The sequence below is a fragment of the Macrobrachium rosenbergii genome, chromosome 44 (assembly GCF_040412425.1).
Source record: "Macrobrachium rosenbergii isolate ZJJX-2024 chromosome 44, ASM4041242v1, whole genome shotgun sequence".
NCBI classification, from domain to species: domain Eukaryota; kingdom Metazoa; phylum Arthropoda; class Malacostraca; order Decapoda; family Palaemonidae; genus Macrobrachium; species Macrobrachium rosenbergii.
Window position 1 is genome coordinate 6763004 of NC_089784.1, and position 9432 is coordinate 6772435.

Below are 9432 nucleotides of genomic sequence, written 5' to 3' on the forward strand. Positions count from 1 at the left end.
TAAATTTACTTATGACGAGTAATAGTTTTATCTTACTTATTTTTCTTATTGATTTTTTCTTCTGTGCATATTTAGGCTAATAATGACTGAAGTCGTAGAAGTTACAATTAAAAATATTCCGTTTCCTTGTGTGTGTGTGTGTGTGCGTGTGTGTGTGTGTGTGTGTGAGTTTGTGTTTGTTCTCTCTATGCGATAAAGATTCATCTTTAAATAAGCTTTTTCTATTGATTTTGAAACTACTAGTGTTTGACACTGCTCGGATAAGCTTAATTTTTGTTGTACCAGTAACAACTTTTCACACGAGCAATTGATTTTCTGACAGACTGAAGTACTAATACAATAAAGAGAATGAGTGTTTTCACAGCTCATGCATACTGAAAATGCTACGCCCATTTACAAAAACCACTTCGTCTTTTGCAATTAGTGAGCAATTACAGGTGACATGAATACGCGTATCGGAACTTGGCACCGCCCCGTCTGAAGATCGAAACTCGAAACAAAAAATCAATCGCATTCCACTGAAAACAGAGTAACACCTCAGAAACAAATGTATGACTCTGTCATCTGTGATGTAGATCCCATGATATAAGTAGCATGGGATTACGAATAGCCCGTGAAATGTTTCTCCAACGCACCAAGTTTGAAACTAGTCTCCCGCTCTCCCTCTCAGGGAAGTCGGGACCCAGAGCGGCACGACCTTACTTCACCCATCGCACGCGCAGCACTGAATGATGGAGCCGTCACACCTGCTTTGCCCACCGACTTTTTTTTTTTTTTTTTTTTTTTGCACTTTCCCCCCGTTCGTGATTTCTGGGGCCTTTTCCCAGAGCTGTCACTAATCATGCGTATCCCTTAGCCTGCTTTCGCTTGTAGATGCTTACAGGGATTTATGTTTGACGTTTCGTGGAAGAGAAAATATTTGAATCGAGTTCACTTTTGCATTGTCATATTTTGAGGTGATTCTTTCAAGCCGTTTAGTGTTTTTACCTCAGATTTTTTCTTCCTTTATCTTGAGACAGTGTGGACCATATATCATATATATTGATATATATATACATATATATGCACACACACACACACACACACACACACACACACACACACATATATATATATATATATATATATATATATATATATATATATATATATATATATATATATATATATATATGCACTCACTAGCGGATGATAGCTTATTATCTATTCAGTTTCTTTTAAGGTATTTTTTGCGTGAATGCAAGTAATCAGTGGAGTGTTGAAAGCTCAGATTTGAAAGTTGCAATAGGTCCCGCCCAATTAAATTCAGCTCAGTTACACTTTCCGAAAAATTTCGCGAGATATAATCGTGGCATGGTGAACTAAAAATACGAGAACCTTAATTATGGTAAGAACGACTTATGAAAATATGTATCTGTTAGTAATGAAAAGGGCGACTAATGTAAAATTGTGCGAGTGTAAATCGTATTTAGTACAGCTAGTGAAAAATTACTTCAGCATTAATTAATTATAAAAAGCAACTGCTCAAAATTTGGTTTTCATCAAATGAACACCGACCACAGGAAAAATGTGCGTGCCTCAATTGAGAGACGGATGTCAAAAAAAAAAAAAAAAAGACAGTGCTGTTAATCATCAGAAAGGTGATTAGTGAGAAAAAAGTGTACGTTCGTTCATGATATAATTAATGTGTGTGTTAATCATGTTTTTGCTAAGCACAAGAGGTTGACTAATTAAACATTGAGGGTGAGTGTTAATTATAAGAAAGATAACAAGTCAATTATTGTATGAGAGATGGCCACAGAAAAGATGGCTATTGAATCATTGTTTTACTTTCAGGAACATAGATGGCATATGATGACATCTTGAATGAACATTAATCAGAAGTTCACTAATGAAACATTGAGTAACTACTAATCTTAAGACATTAATCATAAGAGGTACGATTAATGGAATATTTGGTGGGCGTTAATCATAAGAATTTTAACAAATGAAGGACTGCGCGAGCATTAGTCACGAGAAGAGACTTTGCTCTCCTCCATTACCTTCTTGAGTTCTCTTTCAAAATAATGCTTCTGAAGGTGATCAGTGTAATCACATGAAATCCATGGCGCGGTCTGTGAAAAGATTCACCGAGAAATGTCAAATTATCAAAAGGGAGTGAGTGACCTGTATCTCATATCTTAATGATGAATTTCATGTCTTTATCATGCAGAAAACGTAACTTGAAGATATCTCACCTGCTTATACAAATTAAGAAGAAATTAAGACTATAATAGGTCGAAGAAAATAATGTACTTAAAGGATGCTTTGTGTTCTTAAAGCGATGATACCGAGGTGCCACCGGACTCTATAGCAATAGCAGCCAATCATGTTTCATTCCGACCGACGATGCACTGTTAAATAGCTATAAAATATTGTAGTTAAAGAAGATCTGAGAGACAAACAATTGTCAGAGGACCCTGTGTTTGACCGAGCCAGGTGGAGGAAAGGTGTCAGGAAACATAGACCCCACATAGAAGTGGGAAAAGATGCAGAGAAAGATTCTTGAAGAGGAAGTATTGTACAAAAATCAAGTATTTCTACCTGTTCACCTTGAATTTACTTTTCTTTATTCTACGTTAATTCAAGAGGCGAGGAGATCATGAGAAGAGAGTATTTACCCAGGCACAATTACAAGCAACGTTAACTTTCCTCAAGCACAGACACACAGAGACTTGCATACACAAACACACACACACACACACACATATGAGTATAGGACAAATATTGAAAACAAAGTCAGACATTCAAGAAAACAGAATCAATATCATTCTTCTCATAGCATTAGTGACTTTCCAGACTATAAATTAACTTTCCAAACGTAACACTTGAACATAATATGAAAATGTTAGCAGATGACCAGGTAGCAGTCATTAGCGAACTAAACTTTTTGAAAAATATTTGAGATACTCTTAAGATGTACTATTTCATCTCGACCACTGCCCAGTAGTCATTACTAGCAGCTACTCAGCTGGAAATTTTGTTAACAGAAATGTCTTTTTATCTAAAAGTTTACCCTAAAAGTGTTCTCACTTTCATCCTGCATTTCAAAGAGGAAGATGACCGAACTCGCTCGCCCAACTTCATCCCTTTACTTGAAGCCGTCTCATGATTTCTAAACGAAAACTGCGAAGTCATTCCAACTTTTGAAAGATCCTCTTCGACTCGTCTGCAGATACACCGGTGCTTTATAGTACTTAGCACCAACAGTTCCTTTGGAAAAAATATACATTAAGAGCTTTCCTGACGCTCAGAAAAGATGCCGACCTGATTTTAAAAACTTTTGGATATCTCTCAGTTTCCCTAATCTGAAACAGTTTTACGTTCTATCAAGCAAGAATCTGAAGTCACTTGGCTAACACCTGCTAATGCATTTGCATTTGTAAGGCGCTTTGAAGCAAATTCAGTCATCTCAAGTACTACACTGATTTGCGTGGGAATACTCCACAGCATTAATTATTTCATTTATAAATCCCATGGATTTGTTATTCGCACATTCAGCGAGTGTATATTAAACCTCCAGCGTTACAGCAAAAACATCGAGATAACTAGATGACAAGAGCGGCAAACAGTGATACAAATATTTGTAAGAATTTTATTTACAAATGTTTATAGAATGGTACTAAATACGCTACTGAGAATGAAATATTGCACCTTTACATCATTATTATTATTATTCAGAAGATGAACCCTATTCGTATGGAACAAGCGCACAGGGGCCATTGACCTGAAATTCAAGCTCCCAAAGAATATGGTGTTCATTAGGAAGAAGTAAGAGGAGGCAAAGGGAAATACAGAAATAAGAGATCTCGCTTATTAAAAAGGAAAAAAATAAATGAATAGATAAAAATGTATGAAAATGCAAGGAGAATAGTACTTAACTTTATTACATGAATCTTGATCAAATTATGTAGAGAAAGACATAGTGAATGCTCCTAAGTTCAAGGTAGGGAGAATAAAAGGAAACAAGGGAGGTTGCAAATTGAAAGTACTGATAAATACTTGATGTTAGGAAGGGAAAGCGATTTTGACAAAAAGCGCAGAATAAAAGACACGTGTGTCTGAAAGCAGAAGTACGAAGGACTGCTGAGCCGAGTGAAGTTGAAATATTAAATACGAATTTAATAGAGAAAGTAGAGGCTCTTGTGATGACTTAAGCACTAAACGTGTTGAGAGGATGAGAAAAGTTCAGTTAAAAGTGGATTAGCATATTGAACAGACCAGTATTAACAGAGATGGGTTGTTGAAAAGTATTTATGATTTTGTAAGTTTTTTGAGCAAATAGAATGTGTACAATTCAGAGGTAATGATTGCTGATACGGGACCTTCTCTATAGGTGTCTAGAACGGCTTAAGTTGAGTGGGTATTCTGCAAATAGAAACATCCTATACCTAGCAGTAATCTAATAGAATTTGTTGTTGAACAAATGTTGTTCCGTTTTCCTTTTGGAGTCACTCTATAAGGGAAAATAGCTGTTTTGATATATATATATATATATATATATATATGTATATGTATATGTATATATATATATATATATATATATATATATATATATATATATATATATATCCTGTTAGGTGACAGAACACTATGTATCTATATATATATATATATATATATATATATATATATATATATATATATATATATATATATATATATATATATAATATATAATATATATATATATATATATATATATATATATATATATATATATATATATATATATAGTGTTCTGTCACCTAACAGGAAGAAATGGCAAGACGGTGGTATCACTGACACATTCTGACTTTAAATAATGAATATGGATAAACCCACGTTTAGCAGACTCCCTTAGCTGCGTCATACGTCTACACAGAGAGCCCATCAACAACTCGCTAAGCCCGACATTAATTATGCCTTCTTCTCCAACTTGAATGTCCTCTCCATGTCTTGCATACTGAGGCCCTTTATTTCCAGTACCTCTGCCACCCATCTATTCATAACTTTCTAGTACTACTTCTCCTCCTCCTCCTCCCTGGAAGTCTTCCTGATTATGCCTTTGTTCTCCACCAGTCTATTTCCTTACATTCTTCCTACAAGACTGAACCATCTCAGAACGGTAATCCAGCCTTTCAACTCTATAAATATTTTTATAACTTCCATCTAAGTATAATATCTATACAGCTTCTATGTATCTCCACTTTCCCATCTTCCCATATTCTTATCTCTTCTAATGCTACGTATACTGAGCAAAAATATCATCACAAATTTAATTCCTATTTAGCATAAATACTTAATATTATAATGAAGGTCTGGCTCAACAGTCACTTCATACAATCTAACTTTGGTATCTATAGAAACTCAAAGATTCTTTGTTAGCTTTATTCAAACTTTGCATATTTCTTTCCTTGTTTCACTCATACTTCTTTCATTCTACCATGATCCATTATGTTATCTCAGTTGTTTCCATCTATATTAAACACCTAATTTTACATCCTCCTGGTAATTTACACTTACAACATCACTTTGCCTGAAATTTACCCTCATCTTTTTAGACACTTACAGACAATATCACTGGTTATTGTATTCACTGCAAATAATAACCAGTTCTATTCAAGATTCATTTTTATTTTACCTGAAACTACACCTCAATCTGATATCCCTCTTGTTCTACTCCTTCCATCGCTCAGAAAAAATATTAGATTTTCATGGAGACATGACGCATCCTTGTCTGAAACCAATTTTTACACCAAACCAGTCACTCCCGGCTACAAATTCTAAACCATACTTTGCTTACATCATAAAATAACTTTTTAATCATTCATAGCAACTCATCGGCTGTATCATACATCTTCTAATGTTTCCACTATAGCTCTCTATCACTTCTACCATCAGCTTCTTATAATAATATGTCCATGTATGCAAAGCACAAAGTTTTTTCTTTTACTTTCAAACTTCTCGCTTAAATTTCCTTATAAAGACATCCACAAACTTCTTCCTTCTCCAAAACTACACTGTTCTCCCTAAATCATTCAATTTTCCATTTGTCTTTCTCAATCAAAACTCCCTCGACGCAACGTCTCTGGTAGAGTAAGTTACATTACCCCTCAATAATTCTTGATCTCCTGAACCTTTACTTTTATACAAAGAAAAAATTATTCTTCCAGAGGCTTTCCCATATCTGGACATACTTCACAAATCATTGTCAGCGACTCAATCAGATTATCACCGCCATATTGCAGCATTTCATTCCATCTGTCGATACCGTGTTTCCTTTTTTCAGTTTCTTAATTACAGGGATAATGCACGGAACAGTCACTTCCCCAAGCGTTCTCAAGCCTAGAGAAAACTTTCAACTGATGTGCCATGTAATTAAGCCTTCCTCTGCATTCATCATTTATTGAATATACTCATTTCACTGAACCTAAACTTCTTTCACTTCAGACAGCATCTCTAAATTTCCATCACACGCCTACACACACGCGCGCGCGTGCGCACGTGCATACACATAAACACACACACACAGTTAAATAGATATTTAATTCGGTCTGCGATAGCAACAAGAATCAGATTCATGAGAAGCAACCGGGCAATTTCAAGATATAATTAATAGGCTACAAGAAATAAGGCTACCGGGGTGATTTTTTTTTTCTAATGACTTCCTCTCCTTACCTTTCTGGAAAATAAGGAGGATACAAAATAAGATTAATGTAGTTAAATAAGAATAATGTGGTTTGGTTTGAAGAGATCGTGAGTCACCGGTATACATAAAAAACGTCACTGCATCAGTATGTTACGTAATGATAAGAGAAAGTAAAAAGTAGACGAAAGCACCGTTATTAGCCGAACTGGCGTAAGCCGATTACTTCTATTTGCATTCTCCCTATCGAATATTAATAACATTAATTATCTCTTCAACATCAGTATCATCCGTGCCAGTCAGCAGAAGTCAGTACTCATTTAAAAGAGGTAAATAGAAATTTGTGTATGGAGACTAGATGGGGTATTTATCATATCAACATGAATAAGCGTGACCAGAATTTTAATGTTTTATCCAAATTATATATATATATATATATATATATATATATATATATATATATATATATATATATATATATATATATGTATGTATGTATATATATATATATATATATATATATATATATATATATATATTATAAACATAATCACTGTTCGACCTCCCTTCCTTGATTTAATAGAAATTTTAAAAAAAAGCTTTCTCTTTGTTAAAGTAAGAGGGCATATTATTATTATTATTAAAGTAGTTTAACCAGACCACTGAGCTGACTTTCATTCAAGGGGAGGGAAGCAAGCAAGCTGAAGTTGTTGATCCCAAAGAACCAACCGTCAAAAGCGGTAAGAATTTCACTTTAGAGGTATATCAGACAGGGTAGGTTTTGCTAGGACCACCCTTAGCTAGACTGTACCTTAAGCTCACTTTTCTCTGACCTTTGTACTGGCGAGTTTTTTTTTTTTTTTTTGTCATTTTTCAGATGCTACCTGCACCCAAGCCAAGGTGGTTTTGGGGAGGAATGTGAAGCAAGCACCCACGCCATTTACCCAGCTCGACAGAGTCTTAAGGCAACCACCTGAGAGGCCACACAAAGATCAGGCGTCTCTCATAGCCCCCCTGTGTTCTCCCTCCTTTGTCAAACAGCCGGGGAAATTCCCATTTCAATGGACCCAGGGATTCTGATGCAATTGATCACTGCATTATCTATTCCAGCGAATTGGGCACGTATTGGAACCTGGCCAGCATCTTGTCTGGAGAAGAATTAGCATCCTTGATACCAAGATCCTCAGTTTACACGCTTGAAATTGCTTTGTAGATGCGTCACAGGAGGCCCCAAGCCGTTGCATTATTCACTCCTTTATGTTGAAATATCTTGTGTCCGAAGTGGGACGAAGTTGGAGCTGTTATTAGCTCCCTTTAGAAACAGTTTAGAAATGGAGAGCACGGTTCCGAGGTCTTGCCAAGGAAGTCGGCTGGTCCTGGACTGAATGGGCCTGTCACAAAACCCAGTCTGGTACCCGCTGGTTCGACTCCCTGTCTGCGCTACATTTGAGGACCTATTCAATCGGACCATGCTGGAGGATCTTTTCCATTGTGTGCCTGGGGCCCTTGCTGTGTATGTCAGTGACAAGCAGCCCATCACACTTATGGAAGCCTGCCATCTGGCCGATTCATGGGAAACCTACAACCAGTCCCATAGCACATCTCAGCGGCACATGGTGCCACCTGGGTACCTCTCAGGCTCGACTCACCCGAACAACAGACTGCCTAGCAAGCCTGCATGCACCCACTGTAAGAATGTGGGGCACACTGAATCTAATTTACGCTACCCATTCTAGAGTCAGGTAGATCCTTAGTAAGTTGCATTGCAAGGGCAAAATCTGTTCAGAGAAAAATCCCCTTGATCAGCTCATAAAAAATTTCAATAGCATGGTAAAAAATATCCTTAAAGATAAAGAAAGAACTAATAGGTCAGTTGTCAGTAAAATTTCCCTCGTTACCTTACTTGTACGGATTAGTAAAAACTCACAAGAAAATAATCCTATGCGGCCTATTATCAGTACTGTTGGCTCAATATCATATAAACTTTCAAAATATATAACCAAGCTCTTTTCCCCGTACCTTTAAAGTATTTCCGATTCTCACCTGTATAATTCTCTAGGTTTAGTTGATAAATTGAACAAAATCACTTTGTACCCCACTGATAGATTTGCTAGTTTTGATGTTTGTTCTTTTTTTTACTAAAGTCCCTATAGATTCTATTTTAGAGTATCTTAGTAACGAACTAATCCATCATGAATTACCTCTACCTGTAAGTCCTATTATTTCACTCACTATTTTGTGCATTTGTGATTGTAAGTTTATATTCAATGGTGAATGCTACCAACAAATATTTAGTATGGAAATGGACAACCCTTTATCCCCACTCCTTTCAAACTTGTATATGGAATTCTTTGAAAAACTATTTTGCCTAATATCATTTATACTCCTTTCAAGTGGTATGGCTATGATGACGAAATTTTAGCTGTTTTGCCTGGTGGTACTGATGTAAATGATTTGCTCTCTAATTTGAATACTAGGTACTATCCATTAAGTTTACTTTAAAATTAGAAAAAGACAATTGCCGCCCTTCCTTAGATGTTTTAATACATAGAGAACTATTTCAATGCAAATTCAGTATTTATAGGAAACCAACCAACACTTATGTCCATTTTTATTCGGGCCACCACCTTAATATCAAAATAGCACATTTTTCTTCTGTTTTTAGAGCTTTGCACATTGTCAGTCCCCAGTATTGGGATCAAGAAATCGAATTCATAACAAAAATAGAGACAGATTTAAGGTATCTTTCACATATACCAGATATT

General features: G+C 35.8%; 1 protein-coding gene across 4 annotated transcripts in view; it reads right to left on the minus strand.

Moving 5' to 3' along the window:
* Positions 1-727, minus strand: part of LOC136829296 (uncharacterized) — a 47920-nt gene extending 47193 nt beyond the window's left edge. For 2 of the 4 annotated variants that reach the window (XM_067087639.1, XM_067087640.1), the window contains exon 1: positions 636-726. The gene's annotated coding sequence lies outside the window, so the exon portion shown is untranslated. Of the gene's footprint in view, positions 1-635 lie in introns of all 4 variants that reach the window. The other 2 variants (XM_067087642.1, XM_067087641.1) reach the window with 2 other exon arrangements.
* Between the last annotated feature and the right edge of the window lie 8705 nt (positions 728-9432).